Here is a 13,998-nt window from a genome sequence, read left to right on the forward strand (position 1 = left end):
GATGGAAAAAATAAATAAGTAAATGAAGGAAAGAGCGAGGTAAGCGCGTCGGAGGTATATAATGTATATCGGTACCTTCGCTATACGTAGACCCGAACGAACTCGTAGATATCTCAAAGCATGTAGGTACCGTGTCTACACGTATATATATATATATATATGTATTATATTTTCTATATATTATGGGAAATTTGTGTGGGTGCAGGTAGACGTATAACAACGAGCTGCACGACTACACGACGACGACGACGACGACGACAACGTACAGCTCGCTAGGAGGACAATAATGACAATAATTACCATTTATATGCAAGTGGCGTCATTACCTGCACACGAGCAGACACGCATTCAATTTCGTATCTAATTTGAATAATTTAAACAAATCTCGTTTTCCTGTCTCCCTATAGGTATACGCCACCGTGGGTATACGTGTTGTACGTGTACGCAGATGTACATGTATTCATCTTCTGTACATAAAGCGGCCGGCTGCTTATATCGCTACGTAAAGTGTGTGCGCGCGGCTCTGTGGAGGATCTGAAAAACGGTAGCCGTGTGCTTCGCTTTTTATTTTGAATACGATGTCAAAACAAATTAGATTGGTGAGAAGATGAAAAATAAAGGAACGAGGAATCCCGGGAGGTTCCGGTAATCGCGATGGGGGAGGGGTGCGAAGTCGCGCGAATCCCGATGACCCCCGTTAGAATAAAATTTTCAAATTTTCAAATCCTCGAAATTTCGATAGTTCGAACGCGCGAATGGCAACCTTCGTTTTGCCCACGCCCCTCGACGGAGCTTCGAAAAATCCTCGCGCGAATATAAGACGAGACTCGTCGTTAGCCTCGATATACGTCAATTGTATCGATATTTGTAGTACAATACCATAACAGATATAATATAAATTAGAGCGAAGCGGCGAAGTATATTAGTAATGATCGTTGAGTGCCCCTATCAATAATAATTGTAATATTTGCCCCGTAAGCTCTGCACAACGTACGGTCTATTACCAATTAATTCGGTCGTGCGAAATATGCAGCGAGTAAGTACGACGTGACATAGTGTAACGTACGCGGAGCGGAGCGGAGCGGAGCGGAGTGGTGAGTCGGTCGGTCGGTCGTTCGTTCGGTCGGTCGGTTCGTCGAGTTAGCGAGTGTCGATTCCCTCTTCTCTCCACCGCCTCTTTAAGTTACTCGTGTATATTTGATTGGGGTTTGGTTATATCGTTAGGTTGGGTTATATATCGCGTCAGTCAAGTCGTCCAGCATTAAAAGTAATTACGCCGTGATTGACCGAAGCCTGGGCAACGGCTAGAAAGAGAGGAAAGAGGAGAGGGACGGGCAAATCATCTGTGTGACGCACGTAGCTCGTTGCTGGCTCTCCCAATTATACAATCAGTGAGACAAGAAGACGATCAAGAACCATCTATAACGTATACGCCGCGCCACGCGGGGATCACACGATTTAGTTTTACAAGGATGGACATTAGACTGCGTCGACTGCGAAAGAATCGAAAAAAGTCGTCGTTCGGGGCTCCGTTCGCCGCAAACAGAGTTTTCCACCACTGGCCAAGAGAGATAACTTTCGAGAGATCGTCGAAAAATTTTTCGATGCTTCGTTATCGAATCGGGACAACCGTTGAAATCGAGAAATTCAAAGTGTGAAACAACAGAAAAAATTAATCACGAATTTCAGCGAGTCGTAATTCGCGACGCCAATCGCCACCCCCGATTTTCATCCGGTTTCTTCTTGTCGTCCGATCCCCTCGATGTTCGAGGTTCGCGTACCCGTTCCCGATCGTCAGGGTTCACGTTGACAGCGACCGATAATAAAAAGTAGCTCATTGTTAACCGACGAAGTTTAACAGTTATAATGGAAACTGTTTCAGAGAACATGTCGTACGATGTTACCAGTAAAAGGTGAACGACACGACAAATATGTCTTTTCCGTGTTCGGCCGAATCACGACTCTCTAGACTCGACGAAATTTGTCCGACTAATCGAAACGTTGGACGATTGTTTTTTTACCCGCTATAATTTATGAGGTCCTTGAAAACGCGTCGAGTCCAATTAATTTGTCAACGATTGATAATTCGCCGTGTCGAATGGCGAGAGAAGCGAACGTACAACGAGGACAAAGTAACTGTCGGCGACCGCACCTAGCATTTGTCAAAATACCGCTGCATCGCGCGATTATTCGAAAGGAAGAATTTTCAGAAATCAACTGCCCCGTCCGTCCCCGAAATCCTTCCGCGGACAGGAAAAATGAAACACGCATCTCCCGGACCGACCACACCTGTAACGAACGCGTCGAAATAGCGGTACAATGGAAAACCGTACGCGATACGATAATTGAAAAGAGAGACGAAAAAAGTCGAAAACGAGAAAGAAATCGAGCGTCGGGAGCCGCGTCTCCCGACGTACGACGCGATCGAATCGGTGGTGATTTTTTTTTGAAAAACCGACGTGAAAATTCGGCGATCCAAATGGCAAACGGCGACCTGTGCAGTTAGCGTATCTCGTTTCCTCTCGACACCCACATGTGTGTACGTACCAGGGTGTGTTGTATCCCGGCGTATCGTCGTTCGTCGGTGTTTAAGAGTACGAGGCGAGTAAGCGCCGAGCTCGGTTTCGAGCGAGCGCAACGGTGGAAGGCAAAGTCATGAGAGATCCGAGGCTAAGAATCAGGCAAGTAGTCGGCACTCCGGTCGTTGTGGGTCGTCGCCGGTTGTCGGGTTGTGTTCTTTGGTTGAACGACCCAGCCCGGATCCGTAAAGCCATGCGTCCATACCGATCGTCTTCCGTCTCTGTCCTTGACGCTCATAAATACATCGCCTAGCGATGGTAGAAATCCAAAGAGGAGTACGTCGGTCTCTCTTTTATTTCGCGATCGCTCGTACGTACGACGCCGTATACACGCCTGTATGCAGATATTCCTTCACCTACACCGCGCGGTTATACGGGTGGGATCGGGAGGCTTTCCGTGTGTCGGGGGTACACCGTTAAATGCACACCTTCGAGCGTCCGCATGACGCATAACACCTCGTATAAAACACACCCACGTATCGTGAGTGTATTCGCGGCACATCGACGACGACTCCCCCCCCGGGGTAATCCGTCCAGGTATATCCGAAGTGCGAATACCGGACCACTGTTCTGCATCGCTATTTCCCCCCCCCCCCCGTTCTTCTGTTATACCGGAAATAATTACGATCGAGTATCGATGATAAATTTTTTTTTGCTTTCCAACTTTTTATATTTGTCCTTCGATCGTTCCGGATCGGTCTCAACTTTGCCCGGTTTGTTTCACAGTAGCTTCTTCTTCTTATTCTTATTCTTCTTCTTGTTGTTCTATGTAACTTATACACATAGATTTATACTGTACATAAATATATATACTTTTACAAAACGGTATATTACGAAGAACCGTGATCAGCGGTCTACGGTTTACCACAGCCAGCACGTTTATTATTACTTATATATAATAATATAATACAAAAGACGACGATCATTCGGAATACATCTCGAATAAACTCCGCTTCAAAGAGAACGGACAAATCATCGCTTATACGTATCTACGCTCTGGGTAATAGTGCGCTACTTTATTTTATTTTTATTTATTTATTTATTTATTTATTTTTTTTTTTGCTACATGAGACGAGAAAGCACGGGAGGAAAATCACGGCGAATCCGATGAAGAGACGGATTTATCTGGACCGATGCGAAAAAAATTGAGGGGGGGGGGGGAAGGTTCCCTCCCTTGCTCCTGTCTCACCGTAGAACGAATTATAACATCGTATTATACGGAGCTATTATTTATATAGATATATATATATATATATGTAATGCAATATACACTTGCCACACGGAACACTCCGTGTCGGTTTGTCGGTCCGTTCCTTCTTTTGTATTTAGTTCCTTCGGGAACTTACGGCGGATAAAACGAAGGGAGAGAGGGAGGAGGTGATTTTTAGAAGGATGTGGTTGCACGCACCGCGATCGACTTAATTCGCGCTCTCAGCTCCAACAAACCACTCCGTGTGTACCTCCTCCCACATACACGTGTACGGACCGATCAATCCCCCCCTGCCCCCCTTCCCCCCCACACCCCCCTTCTGTTCTTTTCTCACACACGCACACGATCGCGATCCCGATCGCGATCACTGTAATACCTTTCTTTTATTTTATACGATTTCCTTTTCTTTTTCTTATTATATTTCATACGCTTCTGCAGTTCCCCCGATAGATTTCATATTTATCCCCCTTTCTTGCCCCCCCCCCCCCCCCCCCGCCTCTCTCCCCTGTACCAACAGTCATCATTTTCAATTATCCGCCCGGTGGGTACACCGTAACTTCGGAAAAAGAATCGTCTTTCGTAATCGGTCTTTCTTCAGAGGCGAATTCAATTTTTTTCTCTCCTTTTTTTCGTCTTTTTCAATCCACCCGGTGAACCCTTTCCCCCTTCTCATTTTATTCTAGTTTTTGATTTCGTTTTTTTTTTTTTTAATTTGCAAAACCACTAACTGAAATAAATGATTACGAGTGATTGCGAAAATTTGCTATAAGAAGGGAGGGATGGGGGATGACGATTGAATTCGAAAACTGTTTCAACCGTTTTTTTCGTTCCCCGTAACGAAAAACTTCGTTTCAATCGAAGAAGTCCGAAGTGTACAGTGGGGAGGGGGTGGGTTACCGCTCCCCGTCTATTTCACCTGCACGATAGTTGACGATGAAAAATAAAACCGTTAAGATTCACTTAAGACAAACTGTACGTAGATAAAAGAAGAACATTAAATGTCGGGCCATTTTGAGCGGTCGAAACGTAGGAGATTTTTCGAGGAAGATTAAAAACACTCGTTGTACGTTGTATGGGTATCGCTGTGCGCATATATTAAACGTGTGCACACGGAAAGGGATTTTATTGTATTATTTTTCTCGTTATTAACATTTTTATTTTATTTTATTTTACTTTATTTTATTTCTCGAGATGTCACAATCGTGTAAAATTTCGTGTCTTCGTCTTGGTATCTTGTAACGTTGTCGGTTGAAACGAACTTAATATAGTGATAAAAATTTCAAAGCACGTATGTTATTTTATTTAGTTTCCCAAACTGCCCATGGCTTAAACGCATCCATAATTACTTTGACGTACGTGAACTGTTTAACTTTAACTCGTGTGTGTGTGTGTGTGTGCGTATGCAACTATACAGATGTACGTACATCAAATATATATTTACACTCGCCTGGTTACCTTTGCTCATGTTACAAATAATAACAACAACAACAACAACGACAACAACGACCATAATGACCGCAGCTCTCTAGATTTTTCTGTATTTTCTGTCGAGTCTCCTCTTCGATTCGATGTGACTCGAATATTAGTTTTCGAGGCATCTTTATCGAAAAAATTCGGGGAACGAAACGGAGAAGGCTCAGGAGCGGAGGAGCTTGCGGGAACTTTTGCGAGTATCCCGCTTGACCGTTCGTTCCGGGAATAAGAATAAACACGCCAACTATCGTTCGACGATCGGGTGCGAGATACGAGGAATATTACCAGTGAAATTCTCGACTCGTTTACTTCGGGCAGTAAAACGAAGAATCTTCTTACGCGAGAGCTTGTTTCAGGTGAGCTGAGTTTCCGACTCCATCGTCCGCAATTCGTCATCATGTACGTACGTACGTACGGGCGGCGCGCTTCTTCCGCGGCGAGTCGGCGGGGGCGGTGAAGGGGAGGGTGTTTTACGAAGATCGTTTACGTTCCTCGGGAATCTTACTCCTCGAATCCCTTCGTTCGGCTCGCGAGTATACCGCGTACACACATTTGCACGTTTACCTTAAGCTTCGTACAACAGAAGCTGAGCCGATGCAATTCTTCTCAGACAATGGCGAGACGCGATCATCTGCTGCAGATCGTGTACGCGGCTGAGAGACTTTTTTCTTTACCCACACCTTTCGCCGTTACATCCGCGTTCCATTTTTCCTTCACCCCTCCATCTCGTGGCCCGCGAATTTTTCGTGTGTCGCGCGTTTCGTCGGTATTCGTTTCGATGGATGATAAGAACGAAAAAAAATTTTTTTTCTCCTTTCCATTTTTCCGAGGTAACGTACCTGCGTACATATATTTGTACAGGTACGTGCACTTGTACAAATCTCCTTTGGGAAACCGCTTCACGCCGTTAGAATATTGTGCGCCGTGAAAAGATAATTCCCCTGTATAAGGTAAGTGGATAATGTGCCCCTTGTATAGCATCGCTAGCAATAGTTGCGTTGCGGCCTCTTGTTGTTAAAGCATGATAGCTTCTAGCCTACGCACCGCAAAGCATTCCCTCCCCCCCTCATCTCGTTCTCTCCTCTTCTCTCGACCCGGCGAACAAAGTCCAACTATAACATCCTGATGATTTTTTTTTTTTTTTGGTTTTTTTCTCTCTCCTACTTCTATTTTATGCACCAATCTTGAAACACTGGCGAAAGGGTTAACCACCCGGACGTGTACGCCGTAGAATCTTCGAGTTCTTCGAATTTTTCAATCATTTCCCAGGAAAATTTTACCTCCGGTAGGTCGGACGGGAATAAAATTTCACGGTGTACGGGGATGTTCGGGATTTTTTTTTTTTTTTAATACTATCGATTCAAAAATTATTCGTTGAAATAGATGATTTTTTAGAACGTGAAATCCTACCGGATGCACCGTTGACGCGGATCGGTCGGCGGAATCGAATCATCGCCGTGAGCTAATCGAAGTCATTTATCGTTTTTGAATTGAAACGCGGCGATATTTGCATGGGTATGTAAAATAAAAAGAATTAAAGAAAAATGGCATACGTGCAGGCAGGCGTCGTGACAACCCTCTTTAACATATTATCGCGTTTGAAAAAATGCTGTGCATTCCGAAGTCCTAGCATGTAGAAAAGATCCATATTATAAATATCCATATATATACATATATGTACAGGTGTGCGATGCACACGGTTACGGAGGTATATGTAGGTATTATATCGTTTTGTGTTGTTTCTTGTAAACCCCGAGTGAAAGGGGGGGTTTTTATGGGGTGTTTGTGCTATTCGTGTGTCTCGAGTGCGGGTATGATGTACTCCTTACCCGTCCATGTGTTGAATACCTACGTGGATATCGCATGTGTAGTTTTTTATTAGGTATAGAACGACGATACGATATTCAAGTCAGGATTGCGGGCGAACAACTCTTGGGCCAGTGGCGAGTGTATAACACGTGTTGAATGACAACGAATCCCATTGAAAATAGCTGGGTAATTGCCAGCTTAGCAATCATTATAAACGTGACGTTATAATCTCGAATTATTCAATTCTGAGCTGGGTTAAAATAAAGGAGACGAGGGACCCGACGATGAGGAGCGTTTTTTCCTACGAGCGTACGACGGAGTCCCGGGGCTCCGAGAATTTTCCATCACCTCGAATCATCCCCGAAATTATCTGGAATAAGTCGGGAAATTTTGGGCACGGATTTTCCAGGATTTTTTTAGACCCGATCGACTCTTGTGTCGTTTCAACGGAAATTCGAGGATCCTGGAAACTTTCGAGTGACGCTGATTCAGATTTCACGAGCTAGGGTGATAAAAATTGCAAGAGAAAAGGAAAAACCAGGTGCAGAATTCTAAAAATTCTCGGCAAATTACGATTGGCAGCGAAGACTCGGTTTTCTAAATTTTACCGCTATTCGCGCCCACGCGTATTGAACTGCACGGCAAATAAGAAAAGAATGAAATAATAAAAAAAAAAAAAAAAAACGAACATACGATGATAATTTATTCCGATGCGCTTTGAATTTCCCGTAATACATTTTTCAGAGCTCCATCACATACACTTATTCACGGTAGGAGTAACCATGTGAATACAAATTAGAAATAAAGTTTCCTCCTCCTCCTACTCCTCCTCCTCCTCTACCTTCTCTTTTATACGACCTACAATTGTTTCTGTAATTTTATCCGAATACGAACTAACCGACCGACCAACCAACGAACAAACAATGACGGGCGATTTCGGAGCATGAGAACCGGAATGAAAATTGAAAAATTCAATCACTCCGGAGTCACAATTAATTAGAATTACGTGATGGGAGATCGGAAATAAAATAGGCTTGGCAGCTATTGATGCCCCATCATTTGTTTCCTTCTCTTTTTCTTCTTTTTTTTTTCATTCAGTCATTCATTCTTCTTACATTTACCTTCCTTTTGTTTTTCGCAAATCATTCGGATAACAGTCGACGGTCGTCGATTCGATTTATAAATCGGGAACTCGGTCAAGGATTTCGATTCTGGGTTAGAAATTTCTCACCCGTCCACCGATAATCGATTAACGCCTTTTCCATACAAAATACGCTAACCATCCAAGTTCGATTTTTTTATCGAATCCGAAAGCTGCGGGGGTTCCCCGAATATAAATACGCACTTCTTCCGCTCATCGACGGGGGAAGAAAAGATATCCGATAAAATTTTTCGTTTTTTTTTTTTTCTTCTTCCTCCTTTCCTCACCAACGCGTTGACTCACCCGGAATACAGTTTCGCAGCGCACTGGGTGTACCGCGGTGAACGACGCGAATCGCCTTCGTGTACCACCGTACATTTTCCTATACAATTTTTGTCATGCAACAATGAGACAATTACAACGCTTACCTCCATTGTTTCGAGTATAAGCGAGCCGCGCGTGAATACGACACGTGAATTCCAATAGGTATTCTATAGCGAACGTATCCGTAAGTGCCGATCGTTCGAGTGCACGGCGTTTCATTGACAATTGAAAATCGAGTGTTCTCAGGTGCCGAAGTAGCAGAAGAAGAGAAAAGGAGAAAAGAAATCCAAGCAAACGTGCGTACCCCTTTGTGCGAAAAATCAAGTACTCACTTGTACTTCACGAGTCTCGTGGGGGTCAAAAATGGATTGTTTGGTGCTCCGGTACACCGTCACCCCGTTCATTTTTTTCATTCCGATTGCGAGCCATGTGCCCAGTCGACTTTGAAACACAATGATGGGGTGTACATCGCACGCGCTCGAGCCCAGAATCTCGAAATGCGCGTTTCTCATTCCAACGTGCACTTTGCTTTCCACTATCATCTTTCGAAATTCTCCAAAAACCCAAAAAAACTCAGAACGTGTTGAAAGTGAGCGGAGGTGAGATCGTTTCACCCCGAGGGCGAAGGAGCCGCTGCACCTCCAAACTCTCGTTCCTACGGGACATTAACGACAGGGAGAAGACCGAAGAGCAGAAACAGAAAAAAGACTCAATGGACGTGGGGAAAGAGGGAAGAAAGAGAGCCGCGGCTATGCGAGCAACGCGTTGTGTGATTTACCTCGCAGCCGCCAATATCTTCTCCGATATTTAGTTTTTGCTTTTTTCTTCTTCGTATTCTTTTCATTTTTCCGTTTCTCCGTTTATTGGCAGTTGTTTTTCTCTCGCTTCCTTACTCACGCGGATTTATCGGCGCATACGGTCGGTCCGTTCGCGCGGGGCGCAACGAACGAGTCGACGCTACGGTGGTGCCTATGCTGTTATCATTATTGTTGTTGTTATTATCATTATCGTCGTTGGCGTTATAGTTGTTCTTGCAGGGATGACGGCGAAGAGGATGTATACCCGCGGGATGCCCCGGGCCACGCGAGGCACCCGGCACCTCATTAACCGATAATTTACTACGCTAGTAATTAACTCGAAGGTGCTGCACCGTACGTGTGTATAGGTGGGGCTCTCTTCTCTTCTCGGATACACGCAACACCGCACACTTCACCCCCCTTAACCCCCCCCCACCCTCCCCCCTCGCTCGTTTCGTTCGCGTCGTTCCCTACAACGACGATATTTATTACCGACCCCCTTATACCACATTTTCTATACGTTCTTCACTTGGTCCGTTTTCGTTCTCCTTTCTACAGTATATAGGTATACGCCACCGTCTGTACGTGTATCGTTATACCTGCGTATACCCCGCGTGCACCTTTACGCGCTTGTTTATTTTCACGTCAGGTGTAAATATGAGGCTTTGAGAAAGGGGGATATGAATTAACGAAATATAACATCGGGGCACGACGTGCCAGCCCAAAGGTTAATCGGAGACGAACATTTTTCTCCACTTAACGGGGCGACTCGCCTTAAATTCACCTGGATTTACGTCGCGGTACGTTCGCGGTAACTATATCTATAAGTTTTGTCTCGTGAATATTACAAGATTGAGAAAAATTTTCATCGGTTTCTCATCGGCGTCGTTTTTTTTTTTGTTTTTTTTTTGAAATACCGGTTCAAAAGTCGATCGACGGGGTGTCTTTGCGTTGTCATCCTCGCGATATCGGCGAAGCGAGATCCGTACGTTTCGTAAAAATCGAAGGACTTGAAAAATGAATCGGTTGATCGGAATTTTCTAAATAGTCGTTGCTTCCATAATCGAACGATCGTAATACGTGGCTATGTAGATCTTGAGCGAGGCGAACGAGTGTCTTTTAAAAGAAAAAAGAGAAAAAAAAAAAGAAATAAAAAACGGTAAACGTCATATCCCATGTGGACATCGATCGGGGTTACCTCACATCGCGCGAGTTCATCGTCACACCTTGTGCGGTGTATCAGCGGGTTTTCTCAACGTAAAATTAACTCCGTCGGGTGGTACGTAGTACTTTTTCAAAGTGGAAGCAAGCGGTTGCGGGAGGTGGTATCGCCGCGTATACCTGATTAGAATGAGAATAGGCGTGGGTGTGAATGCTGCACACGACGGCACCCGGTACCCGTACGGGGGGTTGGTATAACGAAGAAGGAAAGAGTCGAATAAATAGAAAGAGAAAATCGAAGAAGGCGAGAAGAGATGGTAGATAGAAGTGGGCAAACTAAATAATAACCCCTCCCCGAACGCTATGCGAACGTTATATGGACCACCCGGAGTAACCCGACGAAATAAAGCGACTCGGAAATACGAAGAGGACGAAGAAGAAGAAGAAGAAGAAGCCGAAGCCGATGCCGATGCCGAAGCTGTGCCGTGCTCAAAACCGCTTGCGCGCAAGTAGAAAGGAACGATTCCGACCGTTCCTTTAACCGATGTAAAGGGGGACCGGAGACCGCGAGTCCCTACCAACCTGGGGGACCGACTCGGACTCCCCCCCCCCCTTCCGCCCCCCTCCCCCCCTCCCCTATACTCGATTCTCGGAGAGTCCAGAAGGAGTTTCTTACTCCCTCCGTTATTCGACGCTCTCGTACGTGTACCACCGAGATGAGTATAAGAGGAGAGAAGAACGGGGGCAGGGAGAGGGAGGGAGGGAGGTAGAAGGGGGGAAAACGTCGAGGCGAGGTGACCATTTGAAATGGTAATTGCGTCTTGAGGCCGACCGATCTCGATAACCGATTCAGCTGGACACCCTGTTTAATGTACGCTGATAAGTGTTTCCCATTGACCTTTGCATTTCCTGCTTATCGAAGTTTCATCTATCTTTCTTCGGTTCTTCAAGCCCCGACCGTACCGGTCGTACTTTTTTTCTCTCTTTTCGCTCGCGTCGTTCGATAGATTGCACCTAGTTATACAAATATACCGTTGAAGAATTTGTTTCGTGAAAAAGGAATGGAATATAATTGTACGTATAAATGTATACGTACGTCCTATTAAAAGCGACGCCTCTTGTCCCCCCCCCCCCCCCCGGGCATCGCAGTCGCGCGCGAGTTCACAGGTACATGCGTACAGAAAATCTAAAAAAGGATCCCCGATATCTTCGCCTTTCGAAAACAATGGCGTACGTAAAGCGATTTCATCGTATTCTCTCTTTTCCAAGTTCTCGTCGTTTAATAAAAGCGTCGATTTTAATTGGTCGATAGTTATTCTAATCGCGGCGTTCCTCCAGATGTATTCCGAAATCCCTACGATATATATATATATATATATATAAACAAAACGCTACGTGTCGAGCGTACGAAATTTACCATCGAGTACTTTTCCACGATGTAACCGAACTACCTCCTACCTACGTATATTACAGGCGTATACGTACGCGACGAACAACGCGACACTGTTTACTGCCAACGAATCCTCTCAGGGAGGTCCAATTTAGTGACGATGACGTTCCCCATCGTAGGTAGAACTACTTTGAGAAGAGGTACCCCGATTCTCGGGGGTGCGCCCCCCCGCCAATTTATCCGGCCTCTCTTACACTCCGCCCGTACGGGTCACCGATTCTAAGAGACGGAGAAAACAAGAGCAGAACGCCGAAGCAAAGGAAATAAAAAGTAAAGGCGGAGATCAAGAAGAAGAAGAAGAGGCAGCGGCAGGTAGGTAGGTAGGTAGGTAGGTAGGTAGGCATGCGGTGGTACATACGGCGCGACTCTTATGAAGGGATCTGATTGAGTTCTGAGTAGTACCGCGGAGCCGTCCGTTCGTTCGTTCGTTCGTTTCGTTGCAGGTCGGTTCGCCCCGTAGCAGCTTAGCGGCTGTTAAGCTCATGCCGTATGCGGGTTCTCGAGAGCTGCTAATTAAACACCCGCCAGGCGAAACAGCTCCGCCGTATAACACCGGCTACGGGGGGACGCGTTACACGACTACTTTATTCGCTTGTAGTAGGAGGGAGCCAACACGGACGCAAGTTTCACGGGTAATACCGCGTAGAAGCGATACGTCGTACCGCCCGCGTTCCCCGATTGATATTTTAACCCTTGGGAGCGCCGCGACCGTCGTCGCCCTGCAAGCTTCGGGTGTCGCGAAAAATCCCCTTCCGCAGGACGCGCGGGGATAGGAGACCGGAACTACCGCTACCACCGCCACCCCGCGGTACCGTATTCTTTCGACCAGTTCACCCGTTCCTCAAATACGTCTGCGGACGCAGAAGTCGTTGGCGAATAAAAATTCAGCATTCGCCGACACCTGGTCAACCTTTTGTTTCGTGTTTTTTTTCTTTTTTTTTCTCTATTTCTTTTCTCCTCCCCCTCTCTCTTCGTCGGCCGTAACGCCAACCGTCCGCACGACGATCATTGTCCATCGAAAATTACAACAAAGCTCGAGGATCCTCCTACCGGTTGTATGTAACGCGTACGCGTAGGCAGAAAATAATCATTATGTAACACAACGGGACAATCGGGTAAGGGGGGGGAATCAAATCGGACGACGACGAATGCCCGAATTTTATAGAGATTCGGAGCGTCGCTAAGCTTCGCTCGGCGGATATTAGAAAACTTGATAATATCATCGATTCATCTTACATCTCGTACGGATTCGCGTCTCTACCGCTCATGGCTACGTACGCGTAATCAAATTTTTGAGTACAAATTAGCATGACAAAGACAAGGGTGCATCTGCACCGCCGGTTAGCTTTAACAGTTGAAGGACCTGTTTTTTTTTTTTTTTTATTTTGCGCGTGCGGGAACCCGTACCATATCGGACGTCGGAAGAAAGAGAGAAAGTGATCGGGTAGGTTGGCGAATATTTTCAAAATTCGGCGATACGTAGAACGGAGAAGCGAAGGGTCGCGTTATTTTTGCGAAAGAGAATGACGAGAGGGGGAAGTGCAGAAATGTAGAATATAAAAAAAACTGAAATGAAATAAATATTGTCAACATAAGGCGCGACGTCTGTCGCACAGCTCAGGCGTCGTTAATACAAAAACCGAACACTACGATGATGATACGGTTACCGGCTATTATACACAAAATACCCCTTTACACTAATTACCGTTTAAACACCGTAATTAAATAGTTTCCTAGACGTTTTTCACAAGCGGCAGTTTTATTTCGGTTCATTTGGGTAGCCCGGGGGGGGGGGGGGGGGGGAGTTAAAGCGCACCGTGCTACACACGGTGTAGTACGGCAAGGGCACCCTTTTGTCGGTAAAGGGGCACCCAATGGTGCCCTTCATGTCGCCCGTACATAAAAGGAGGCAAAAACTACGAAATGCAAAGGGGTGCCCCTCCTATAATTTTCAATGGGCATACCGCCGCACACGAGATACGTACAATATGTGGTGCAACTCTTTAAAGAATTTTTTCTTTTCTTTTTTTTCCGTTTTGTTTTGGTTTTCGGTA

This window comes from Athalia rosae, chromosome 2, assembly GCF_917208135.1.
Source record: "Athalia rosae chromosome 2, iyAthRosa1.1, whole genome shotgun sequence".
In the NCBI taxonomy this organism is placed as follows: domain Eukaryota; kingdom Metazoa; phylum Arthropoda; class Insecta; order Hymenoptera; family Athaliidae; genus Athalia; species Athalia rosae.